Source organism: Chrysemys picta, chromosome 2, assembly GCF_011386835.1.
Source record: "Chrysemys picta bellii isolate R12L10 chromosome 2, ASM1138683v2, whole genome shotgun sequence".
NCBI classification, from domain to species: domain Eukaryota; kingdom Metazoa; phylum Chordata; order Testudines; family Emydidae; genus Chrysemys; species Chrysemys picta.
The window spans coordinates 93,327,715-93,341,142 of NC_088792.1; the positions used below are offsets into that span (position 1 = coordinate 93,327,715).

At 40.0% G+C, this 13,428-nt stretch overlaps 1 protein-coding gene and 1 long non-coding RNA gene across 3 annotated transcripts in view; one reads left to right on the top strand and one right to left on the bottom strand.

The window, feature by feature from the left end:
* The window catches only part of SEPTIN7 (septin 7), a 130,273-nt gene that overhangs the window by 7,012 nt on the left and 109,833 nt on the right, over positions 1–13,428 (top strand). The gene's annotated exons all lie outside the window — the stretch shown is intronic.
* LOC135981959 (uncharacterized) overlaps positions 3,289–13,428 on the bottom strand; it is a 59,156-nt gene continuing 49,016 nt past the window's right edge. Inside the window, exons 3-4 of the long non-coding RNA XR_010599181.1 lie at positions 6,342–6,968; positions 3,289–6,042 (exon numbers count right to left, since the gene is read on the bottom strand). This is a non-coding gene — a long non-coding RNA (uncharacterized LOC135981959). The remainder of the gene's footprint in view (positions 6,043–6,341; positions 6,969–13,428) is intronic.

Consider the following 13,428-nt stretch of genomic DNA (forward strand, 5'->3'; position numbering starts at 1 on the left):
TGCTCCTGGCTACCCTGAGGCACTCCAGTTTGCGCATAACGGCATTGAAGTTGTCTTTCTCCCGCCCCCCCCCCCCCACCCCATACCACCTCTCGACCAAGGCGTGATTCATTGTTTCAAGTCCACGTACATGAGGCTTACTTTCTCACAGATAGGTAGTGCTATGGATGCTGATCCCAATCTTAATGTGATGGAGTGTTGGAAGTCCTTCAACATTGCCGATTGGATCACTTATATTAAACAGGCAATGGATGCAATCAAGCCTGAAACAGGCAATGCATGTTGGCGAAACCTATGGAAAGAATGTGTGAATGATTTTAAGGGTTTCCCGACCATTGACAAAGAAGTGAAACGCATTGTTCAGGTGACTAGGCAAGTGGGCGGTGGTGGCTTCATCGACATCCTTGAGGAAGAAATTGAAGAATTAGTTGAGAGCCATAGAGAAACATTGACTAACGAAGAGTTAGAGGAACTGATAAAATCATCTACAGAAGATGATGACGACCACGAACGGGAAGAGCCAGCAAGTTGGAATCTTTATAAATTTGCTGAAGTGTTCCAAGCAGCAAAACAAGTGACCTTGACCTCTTTGATAAGTGTTTAGTATCCAGTATTTTCTCTCCATCAAGGTACTTAAAGTGCTCTTCAGTCTGGTGGAGCAAGGCATAGTGAGAACCAGTACACGGAAAATAGACAAATTAGAAATAAGCCAGAAAGTTTTGAGCGTGATTGGAACAAATTCCCAGTAGAAGAGTGGATTCTTCATTTTGAAGTTGTCAAATCAAGACTGGATGCCTTTCTGGAAAATATTTTAGTCATGATGAAATTTTATGGCTTGTTATACAGAAGGTCAGACTAGATGATCTAATAGTCACCTCTGACCTTAAAATGTATGAAAGATTACCTTTTCCCCATACTTCTTTCGCTAGTCATTCCTTATTTATAGCTTTTTAAAAAGAAAGTAATAGATACAGACACAGAAGTAAACATTTTTAATAATTAAACATATCTGATGAATGCTCTTGATAATTGTGACCCTCTCATTACAAGAATAGAACAACACTAAAATCCCTGTAGGGCATCAGAGGAAAACCTAATATACCAGTGTTTGATTTAGTGACCTTCTAGCATCTATCTTTCTGTCCTTCTACAAGGACTTTCAGAAAGTTTTAGTATTCTCTTCCTGTATTTTCAAATCAGATATATTTGTTTTCCATTTTTTCCGCTCTTTACCTCTAGGAGATTCCACCCTAAGTACCTAATATTAGTTCTAATCCTGAATGACTACAGAAATGGATTCCAGAGTGGAAAAATGGAATCCGAAGAAACTTGGGGGTTGCAACAAACAGCTTTAGGAGTTTGTGGTCTATCTTCAAAGTGATCTCACAAACTGCAGCTACTAAGAGAGGTTGTTACTTCGAGTGCAACAAATGAGTTAAGTACTTAGGTTTCAGAGTAGCAGCCGTGTTAGTCTGTATCCGCAAAAAGAACAGGAGTACTTATGCTCTAATAAATTTGTTAGTCTCTAAGGTGCCACAAGTACTCCTGTTCTTTTTAAGTACTTAGGTGTCCCTGGAGTTTTCAGGTCTTATCTTTTTGTCTTTTTTTGGGAGGCATTATAAAACCAAAGATTCAAGTTCAGTTGGTCCTCTTAAGCCAAATGAGTGTGATATAATAAGCAACAATGAAATAAAGTCCTATTTTGGGCTGCCCCACTGCTGAATATATACGCTTTTTTATACATTAATAAGCCTGAAAATTGGTAGCAGTCTAGGGATTTCAGGAGTGAGTGTCTTTGACCCATAGTCCCCCAGGGGCAGAGAGATGAATTGCCTTGGCAGAAGGGTCTGGACAAAAGAGGTTTTTGCTGTTGGTATGGTCACAAAACTTCACTTTCATTCAGACATGTTAAATATGTGGGTGAACGCTTTTCACAAAATGGTCACTCTATATTTGACATCAGTCCTCATCCTCAAAGGAACATGCACAACATTTTCAAAAGATAAACTTGGGAGCTTAAATTCATAACTTCGCTGGACACTGAGTCATGGATTAATAGACACTGGATTTATGGCTTATTACAACAATCTATAAGCCACTAACTATCCCCCCATCTGTCTTCCCCTGCCTTCCTTTCCCCCCATGACTGGAGGGGTGTTAACTTCACTTTGAGTGGTCCCTTTAAATATGCGTTAACTACTTATGCTAAATAATCTTTTCCACCTTGATGTAGCTGTGACGCTGAGTATGTTTCCCAGACCTGAAGAAGAGCTCTGTATAAGCACAAAAGCTTGTCTCTCACCAACAGTAGTTGGTTCAATAAAAGATATTACTTCGCCCATCTTGTCTCTCTAATGTTAAATATTAAGGCTATGTCTACTCACACTTTTGTTGGTAAAACTTTTGTTGGCTGAGATGTTAAAACAAACAAAAAAACCCAACTCCCTGCCCGACCGACATAAGCTTCACTGATGTGGACAGTGCTGTCAGCTGTCAGATGCTCTCCCACTGATACAGCTACTGTCACTTGTTGGGGGTAGTTTAATTATGCTGATTAGGAGAGCTTTTTCCTGTCAGCATAGAGTGGCTATATGGGAGTCCTTACAGTAGTGAAGCAGTACAGGTGTACCACTGTAAGCTATGTAGTGTATACATAGTCTAAGACTTTTGAAAGATAAAATATACTCTCACAAGCTTCAGTCAGTACTACTGGTGGTTAAGCAGGTAACACTCTTCAGTCTGTCAATACTGAACCAGTGGCCTAGCATGACATGGCAGTATGCTGCTGTTTTTTGAATAAGATGTAAAACTGAGATCGTGACAAACTGGCATCTGTTAAAGATCCCTTGCATTTTTCATAAGTGGAGTGTTAATCCTGGGCAGTTTGATAACATTCTGCCTAGGTAAATTCACCTTGCAGTTGTAGTTGACCAGTCCTAAATTTTTGTGTAGTTTTGTTGTCTACTGTTAAATAGCTGCTACAGAAGTGGGTGCATTTCAGTGATGGATAAAGCTTAAATCATTTGGATAGCCTCTGGAATGAAAGATTCTGTAAATGTATATTTAATTTTTTATTTTAAAGTATTAGGGTATGGTAGACTTCTGAATTAAGGCTCAAACATTTGGGCTCCAAATGCAGGCTTAAATAGAACTAATTTTTAATTGGAACACTGGAAATTTCCAAAGTGGAAAGAGGCCAGGAAACCCATCTTGATTTTTGTCTCTGAAAATGCAAACAGCACTTATTAATTTAGGAGCTAAACTCAGATGCTCTTTAATAAAGCAAAGGGGGGAAAAAACCACTAAGACTTATATTTGTTGCCTTTTGGAGATTTTGCCAAGTAATGTGAAATCAGGATTTGAAAAATCTACTGTCCCTAGGAAAGTGAGAATTATTCCTTGGCAAATGAGAGAAACTACACAATTAACCTCTGCAGGATATAAGCTTACATTTATGGTTGAGGAAAACCTTAGAGAAGAACAGTTTGTACGTTAATGAAGGATTAACGTTAATGTCTTCCTAGGTTGCCGGCAGATAGTTCTAGTGATGGCTGCTGTTTTTAGTTGTACCAAGTACTGGGTTTCACTATTGCTATTCAGAATCTTCTGGCATCTGCAAGAGTGTCAAGAATTTGTAAGTTTCAAACGGCTGTTACTGATATGTAAAACAGAAACAGGCAATACATTTTATCACTGGGGGAGGGAGTATAGTAGAAATCTCTCCTTCAGTCTCTTCTCAGAAAAGACAGGAAGTTGTCTTTTCATATAGCTCAAGAAGAGTCATCTTCAAACTTTCCAGCCATTATACAGCCCCAACTAATAGATGGCGACTCCCAAGTGGGAGTAAGCAACAGAAATCCCAGCATTCTCCCACTTCCTAGTAGCTACTGGCAAGGGAGCTGGGCTATTCATCTGGGAGTTGCCCCAGAACTTTGCTTGTGTACTGCCTCCTTTTCTTGTCTTTGTATTTATCTACAGGTAGTGGGTTAGGTATCTGGTGATTTTATTTTGTATTCACATGAAACAGTTCTTTTGAGATGTTCTGCTAGAATTCTAAAAGCAGCAAATTTTTACACATCTGAAATGTTCAGTAAGTGATCTATACAGACTATTTGGTTATTTAACTTTAAAGTAGACTATTCAAATGTTTGGGTGTCTTTGGTCATTACAGAGTTCTTAAATTTTTATTATCCGAATGAATCGTCTTGGGCAAGCTTTGAAAATGACTACAGTGATGATCCTGTAGAGAGAATCTCAGTTGGCAGGCTGATGCTTTGGTTCACCTGAATGATTCTTTTTGTAGTATTACAGCTTTAGTATTCTCACTCTGTTCAGCTTTTCCATCTGGAGCAATTGAGCTGCTAGTAATCGGTACACTGTTGGATGAATTCTTTTTTTCTCACCATCTGGAGAAGTAACAATTGCAACTTAAGTCAATTTTTATCCCCAGAATGAACAGCATCAGAAATGGGCTAAATTTTAGTCGTTTGCAGCTTTCAGTACATAAATTATGTAGTTGTATGATCACTACACTTGCAATCATTGTCTAACAGTACATTTTATCATTTAGTTTAGTCTAGTGTAGTAAGTGTGGATTATACATCTGTTGAATCTTGTAGACTACTTCCCTCCCATTTATACTGGCAAACATCTTTGGCATCTACAGCAGTTGTTTAGGTTGAAAAGGTTATGTTCACTAAAATTTCTTATTTAGCTGTCTTGTTGTAATTCTCCAGTTGAAAACAAGAAGTACCAACATGATGTGACCAGCCAGCTCTGTGCTCGAGACCATTAGTGGTCCACAGACCATAGTTTGAGTGCATTTCCAATTTATTGCCTAACTTTGATGTTTTGAATTGACGTCACTCTTAAAATGACTACAAATTCACAATCCCTCTTTTCTTCTAATAACCATCCACCAAATATTTTGATAAAACTGGAAGTCTTCAGATGTTCAGGGGATAGCTTCCAAAATCATAATTTCGACTTAATTCTGAGTTCTTTCCAGGAAAATGTAGAAACTTTCTAAATGCTGCTAATCCAATTGACCTGTAACAAAGCATTTTTTTACTAGTAGATCCTGACAAACAGAGATGCTAACGGAAACAGTTTTTTAAAGCAATATGTAAAAGTAAAAACTAAATGTTCAGAAGGTTGTGATTTTTGGTTTTAGCTTTAGTGTCTAAAATGTGTTGTACATAGTGAAGAATAGGAGTTGTTGAAAACACAACCTGCTTCAAACAGATTGTTTCTTAGCTAAACTCAGGTAGCAGTGGTTTGTATAAGCCACAGTGTTAAAAGCACCAAGAACTGGTATGGGGAAAATAAGAGGAAAGATAAAGAAATAGGTGGTTTCAACTTTGGGGACTATTGGTTCCCAAAACATGGGGAATAGGGTCAGAATAAAAAGACTTCTTTAAGGAACTCTTCCATCTTCAGTGATCTAAAATGAGAATTCATCAACAGCAAGTATAAAAATGACCCATTCTTAAAATTATAGAAAAGAAAATTAGGACTACTTTATATATCATAAGCAAAATAATGTTCAAGAGTAAGTGGGCTAAACTCTCTAACATTTAGCCCTGGGAGAAGCTACTGTTTGCAGAAGGAATTTGAAGGTCTGACAATATGTCAGTCGTGCCTATGTTTAAAACATTTGGTCTTTATTTTAGTGGATAAAGGCTTGAGAGGCTACGGAGTACAGGAATATTTTAAAGAAAGATATTGCTCCTCTGTAGTAGATGTGTATGGTGGCTTCCAGTCGGAAGAGAAATACACAACATGGAGTCTGAGTATATTGTCAGTGAAGTTTGGTTTTTTTTTTATACTTGTATACAGTCTTGGAACAACAGTGGTCACAAGCAGCATGCATGCAATGCCTCCCTTTCAGGGACATCAACTCAAACACCATTGCCTGGCTTCCAGCGAGCTTCTCTTCCTCAAGAATTCTCTCTAATTAGAGAGTTTAAGGTGGAAAACACTCTGACTGTTTGCCTCAGCATTTCCTAGAAATTTGCAAGAAAGTCACATTTTCTTCCAAGACTAAGGGCTGGTCCCCACTTAGTCCAGACTTCGGACTAAGGTACGCAAATTCAGCTACGTTAATAACGTAGCTGAATTCGAAGTACCTTAGTCCGGACTTACCGCAGTCCAGACGCGGCCGGAAGTCTCCCCCTGTCGACGCCGCGTACTCCTCTCGGCGAGCTGGAGTACCGGCGCCGACTGTGAGCACTTCCGGGATCGAGCCGGGATCGATTTATCGCGTCTTAACCAGACGCGATAAACCGATCCCAGAACATCGATGGCGTGCCGCCGGACCAGCCGGTAAGTGAAGACTAGGCCTAAAACTTGCTTGCACTCTTAAGAAATTGTAAGGTACTAACACCATCTGGTGACACCTGCTATAATGGATGAATTAATCAAACTGCATATTCTAAGGGGAAAATATTTTTCTACTCACCTTGGGTAGATATGGAGAATATATTTAAAAACAGCCTAGGTGAAATTTGGGACAAACTATCTTACTTTGGAAAAATCACCTTTCCTTTTTGAAGGGACTCTGTCATCTTGTAATTCAGTTGCTGTCATAAAAGGAGTTGAAAGCATTTGCATATACTGTTTGCTCCCAAATCCCCACATCTGTTTTTGTTCTAATCACGTCCCACACAACTTGAAGAAACTGAATTTGGCATACTTGTGGGTATGCACCAACTGAACCCATGAGAAACATATCTTTCAGTTATAGTAATGTGAGATGTCACTTGTAAAAATTGTAAGACTTTTTTTTTAAAGTTGATTCTTTTTTGTTAATTTTATGGGTAAAATACTTAGCTAGCTTTTGCAACTTCAGCTTAATGCTGGCAGTTGCCTGACCTTCTGCCAGAATGTCTGGTGTAGGTGAAGAGGTGGGAAGAAGGAATAAAATGCAAGTGTCTATTGGATAAACTATCTAAAATACAATTGATTATCTACAGTGCATGTTTGACTTGAGTGACATGTGGGAATGAAGCCAGGTAGAAGTTTTACATTGTAAAATTGCATCATGCTATTGTAAAGGTTTTAAACTTTGACAGAAAAAAATTAATACGAGAGGCATGCAAGTGTCTGGGTTTAGAAGTAACTGAGTTTTGCCAGTTAGTTCTGTTTTTCTAGGTAGCAGCCTGATTTGCTTGTGCTAAGGCACTCATTGGTTGTTTCAGTCCGGAGTGCTGATTGTGTCCGCTCTAGCCACTCTTTATCGGTTTAAGTCAGAGGTCCCTAAACTGTGGGGCATGCCCCCTAGGGAGGCACGGAGGAACGTTGGGAGGGAGGGTGCGACTGGGGTCACGGTCAGCCACCCCGGAGGGGCGGGGAGGGGAGGGAGCGTCACCCAGCTCTGCTTCTGGCTCAGGTCCCGGCTGCCGGCCTCCTTGCTCCTGTCTGGGTTCCCCACCCACCCAGAGCCGGCTCCCGGGGAGAGAAGGGGAGAGGTAAAAAGTTAGGGGACCACTGGTTTAAGCTTTGCCCATATGTTCCTATGATTAAAATATGAGGGCTGTTAAAGCTGACCGGTCCCTCAACTGGTGAACCTCTCTGGTTTGCCAACTGAGTCTTCTCTGCTCCTTGCACTAACCCTCAGTCAGCAGCGTAACCCATGCTACCTCTGAAATGCCCACTGCTTCTGGTCTTCATTTTCCCCACTACACCTCTACCCCGGTATAACACGGTCCTCCGGGAGCCAAAAATCCCTACCGCGTTGTAGGTGAAACCCTGTTATATCGGGGTAGCGGCGGCAGGGCTCCAGCAATGATTTAAAGAGCCCGGGGCTCCGGCCGCGGGGAACTCGGGCCCTTTAAATCGCCACCCGAGCCTTGCTGCCGGAGCCCCGGGGTTACCGTGCTATATGCGAACCAGTGTTATATTGGGTTGCATTATATTGGGATAGAGGTGTAGATGATTCATCTGTGACTCACCAGAGGAGGCTTCATTCTGACTCCTCTCCATAACCTCCCAATGTCCTGCTACTTCTGGCTGTCCTCTGTTCTAGCGCTGCTTTGCCTTAGTTAGTGACTAGCTGATTTCCTGGTTGAGTCTCTTGTTTTGACAAATGACAGCTGGTTTATCAGTATTGGTGAGCAATACCCATGGATGATTGCTGTCTGGCATTGCAGCAAGAGGAGCAGCATGAGTCGCTATGCTCCTCACAGCTTCTTGGCTTCCAGCTCTTCTTCCAAATCTAACTGGGCATAGATGACACTTGAGTTGACAGTGCATCAGATGTGCCAGTTTGAGACTCAGTCAACAGGACTCGGGGCATACCGTAGATATTTCAGTAGAAAGCTGCAGTTATTGTTCTCTTGTGAGGTGCTTTTCAATCAGTTCAGGTGGAGAAGTTAGCTTACTTTTCTTGCGTGGGCAAAGCCTTACATTTTCCTTCAAGGCCAAATAATCCTACTTTCTTAAAAGCCTTATAATTTCTGCTGACTGCAGCTGACTCGCACTGGTGAGAGTAGCTCTACTGGCTTCCTTTCTGTCAGTGCTAAACCTTTGGTACCCTGTTCATAACAGTTATTCATTATATTGACTTAGCAGATGTTTCTACATTCAACTGAATACTGGAAGGCAAAATTCTTCCCGTTTGCAGAAGTTTTGGGATAAGATAGAATAAATTGTTTTCCCTTTTATGCCATTTCTACTATACACTTGTTCAGGGTGAGTTTTATGTGAATTTGGCCAGTTTTAGTAGTGCTCATAAAAACAGGATTGATAGTGCTGCCTAAAAGCAGATGCTAGGGCCTTGCACCGTCCTGTTATACACCGTGGTATTAAATGACCCCACTCTAGTACTCCATCCCTAGTATCACTGTAACAGAAATTGCCAGTTGCAGAGTATGTGTGCAGGTATTTACCTGGTCATTTGCTTCTGGGATGTCTCAGGAGAGTAGGATGATAGTGAGAGGAAGAAACAGTGTTATACACCCTATTAACAGGAGTATTTCTAGTTTTTAATATTTAGGTAAATTATGAGTAGCTTTAGAGTAAAACCTCTTCATCAGTAGTCTTCAGTGGTGTTTTGACATATGTCAAAAACTTAATCCACAATGAGATTCCAGCAAGTGTGGGAGACTTCAAGGGTCCATCAAAATCTTTTACACTGTAAAAATTGTAACTCTTTAAATATACCATAGGTTAACAAACTACTTGTTTCAATTGTGGTTTATTGATTTAACCTAACATAGCATGGTGGCAGAAGTCTGTAGTACTGACATGGCCTAAGTCACTTTTATCCTAAAACTAGAAATTCTACTAATTGACTCTATTCACAGCATCTTGGGCCTGTAGCCAGCTGAGTAAAAACATAGAGGCAAATAAACTGAATGTGGGGTAGAGTTCTGAGGGGGAGCTGTTAAAAATAGATACAGCAAGTGCAGTTTCTTAAGGTGCCAAACTCCAAGTTTTTTTCCGAAACAACTTTTGTACAAAGAAAAGCCTGCATTCCATTTATCTGGATTTCTTACAAGAGTAAGTTACCAATGTGGCACATTACATTCTATAAAATGTTCCCAAATGTGCATAAGGTTGCCTAATGCTTTCTGTTTTCAAATCCTGCTTTCAGCTGCTTGTAACTATGCCAAAAGTCAACTGTTTGGGCTGAATTTTCCATGATAGGTGTCTGACTCAGGCTGAACTTTTTGGGAAAGTTTCAGTTAAAATGGTACAGTACAGCCATTTCTTAGACGAAAGCCAAGGAAAATTTTTGTTTTGTGACAGAATAAGAACTTTTTAAAAAAAGTTCTACCACATTTTGGCAAGGACATTGGAGGTCACCCAGGTGCTGGGGATGTTCCTTTTGCTAATCCCATGAAGGCCTACTCACCAAGTTGCAAGCCGCTGAAAATCTGAAGTTCACTATGCTCACTGGAGGTGTGTTAGAGACTGGAAGCTAAATTCCCAAAAGATTCTCAGCACTGAGCATGCTACCTCTCCAAACAGCTGCTGTGTGTCAGTTAGACTGTGCATTTACTAACACCCACAAAGCGACTGAGTATGCTGTCTTGGGCTGCAGGTGCTGAGGAGGAATTTATCTGCACTTGCTCCTTCTAGAAGCTTGGAGGTATGGGGACCATTGTGATCCTATTGGGATCCAGGAAGTGGGTGGGCAGAAGCCCACCCACTTCTAAAGGACCTCCCCCCAGCCTAAGGGGAGGATCCATAGGACTGGAAACCAAGTGATTCTGGGGGACAACTAATGAGATAACAGGGACAGGAGTGAGGTCAAATAAAGGGAACCTGACGGGACACCGAGCAGAGAACCCCGGACAGCGCCCACTGCTCCTCGAAGACGTCAAGGGAGCCAGTGGATGCCGCCCAGAGGAATTCTGCCTGGATGCGTGAACGGATGGAGGATCGGAAATAGGCCCCACAGTCACCAGGCAGCGGAACTGAGAGCAGGGAGACTTTCTCCTTTGCTCCTGCTGCTGGTGCCCAGGCAATGTGGAAGAGGAAGCAGCTGACCATGAATGAATTGGGGGTGAGGTGGCTAAGACACAACTGGCAGTGGGTGGATAGGAGCAGAGAGGTATAGACAGGCTTGAGGGATGGTACAAAAGAGTTTATGGCCAGTAAAGAACACTCCCCTCCAGAAAGTGCAATTGAATCCAGGTTCATCATGTCAGCAGGTGTCTGGGAAAGCCACAAGCAAAGTGTCTCTCATCCCCCTCTAGTCACTGGCTCACTTGGAGGGTGCTACCAGTTACTCATTTAGTTCAAGTAGTTCCAAACCTGCTGCTTAATTCATGTGGGCGTCTGTATGGTTCTGCATGATAGGTGTTTTTTCCCTACTTATTTTTTAAAAATGAAGAAATATAAAAACTATATTAAAAAAAAATTACAGTTGCCAAGCTAAGTCCTTAAAGGTTAGGAAATACCAGTATTCTGGTTGCTCATGCAGCTTCAGTTTGGCCCCCATGTGAATGTGTATTATGATAATCTTTAATTATATGATTAAATACTGTTTTTTCCCTCATACAGTGCACGGCATGGCTGGTGCACTGAGCATGGTTTAATTTAGGCTTGTGTAGTGAATAAAGGTGTCTGTAGGACCCCTACCTCATTTGTTGCAGAGGTGTTCTGTGGACAGGGCAAGGAATGGCAGGAAGAGAAAGGATGCTTAAAAATGCTAAGTATTCTGAAAAATCAAACCATAGGTATCTTAAATTGGGAACTCAAAAGTAATGGGCACTTTTGCTGATTTTGGCCTTAATTGGTATGCCTCTGTTCTCCCACTGTAAAATGCAGTGGTATCAGTTCATCTTTCAGGGATTTTGTGAAGATATTGTTTGTATAGCACTTGGATACTAGTCAGAGTACCACAGAAAAGATCATGGGGAAATTCATAATTTTGTATTCAGTGTGGGGTTTGGATGGTGTCTGCTAAAAAGGCCTGGGTCACACATTGAATGAGAAACAAATTTAAAGAGCCCATCTATCCTGTTCACAAAAAGAGGTGGTGGTCATGTTGGAAAAAAATTGTGATCATGAACTAAGACTGCATTGTAATCATAGGCTCCAAGAAGCCAAATTATGGTTGTACGGGTTTAGTGTAGTCTGTACTATGAAGGAATAAACATTTTTTTAAATCAAATTATAAGCAATTCTGTAGACTATTAAAATGATTGTTGATCAAATGTAAGTAACTTTACATTTTTCCTCCCTTTGCTTTGTGTTCTGCTGCGTGCTGCTGGACCTGTCATTGCAATGCTTGGAATTCATCACTTTTTACTGTTACCCTTGGATCTACTCTCTCAATATCTGGAACACTGGAATGATGGAAATATGTTGTTTACAAAGTAGCTGTGAGTATTATTACTTTTACAATTACACTTGGACTAAAAAAAGTGTTGGTTTGTTTAGAGTAACTGTTGAACTAAAACTTTACAGAATACAGTTGGATGAAAATCAAGCTAAGAATAAAAACATTAAGCTATTGTAGGTATTTAAAACTTGATGTTCTGACCTGGTATAATGATTCACAGTGTGGAAGTAAATCAATGAAATAGTAGCAAAAACAGCTTTAAAAAACCATTTGAGGAATTTAAAAGCTAAGAATTTAGTAAATTGCTGGAAAATAAAAAATGGAATGGGATTAATCATGATTTAAATCAGCAAGCAGGAAACTATGATTTAAACTTGATTTTTATCATTTTACATTTGGTTATTTTCCTGAAGAGAAGTTCATTCTCATTAATGTGTGTAACCATATTATGTTGATTTAGAATGAACATGTACTAAATTTGGTACTACTTTTTGCTAACCAGGAGTATATGCTGCATCTGTACACTTATTTAAGTAACTATATAGTGAAGTAAAAGTTTCTCCAAAGCAATGGCTCATCAGGCTGATGCAGTTTAAGGCATGTCAGTTTCATAGCCAGTGGTACACAAGATAGTGATGTGGCCAGCATTATGCCTCACTGTCTTTGACTGCCCTAACCTGACAGGTCAGGTACCCGTTTTACAACTGGGTGAACTGGAGGTGACCTTCTAGTGTGAGAACGAGCAAGATGCGAACCCATGAAGTTGAGGATTGTAGTTGAGCACCTTAACCACTCAGTCATTGCACCTCAGTCAGTTATATAGTTTAACATGCGTTTATTCAGATAATTATTTTTTGTTTTATTATGCTAGAAAATGGTGAATGAAGTATTTCTTTAGTAATTTTTACTCAGCATTTGTCAAGATGGATTTGGATTGAAATTGGAATTCAATAAAAATGCACAAAACCAGCATTTTAAAGGTTTTTTTTTTTTTTGTTGTTAAATAAAACTACCTTAATGTACTGGATACACAAGAAAGTTAGGAAAAAACTACCAAGACATGTTTTGCATTTAAAACTCACTAAATTTACAGATATTTCTGGTCACTATGTGACCAGACTTTTCAAAGGTGTTTAGGTGCCCTATTTAGGTGCCTAATCTGCTTGGGCACTTCTGGAAATCCCATTAGATATCTATATATCCTTTGCAAATCTGGTCCTGTGTCACTTAGGTTTTTAGAACTAGTAGATCTCATCCTCTCACCTAATTTTTAATTCATAGTTGCAAGAGGAAAACTTCTCAGCTTTGAACTAGTTGAGGTGAAGGAAATATTCTTTGCATCTCCAACTAAATTGAAACAAAAAATAATGAATGCAAAAGCTTTCACAACTAACTGAAAGTATTTACATTTGGAAAAATATAAATACCAAAATTCACTCCATTTTAAAGGCTGAAAATAATATTTAATACAGCCAGTCATGGTGTGCTATACCTAGAAAGCTTGAGATAACCTCAAAAGTTAGATATTCCCTTCCCTCCATTCTTTGTGTAATGAAAAAAGCAGCACTGTTTAATTCATTAAAAAGAGGTCTCATTGACGCAGCATATCTTTAAATGATTGTAATAGATTATGG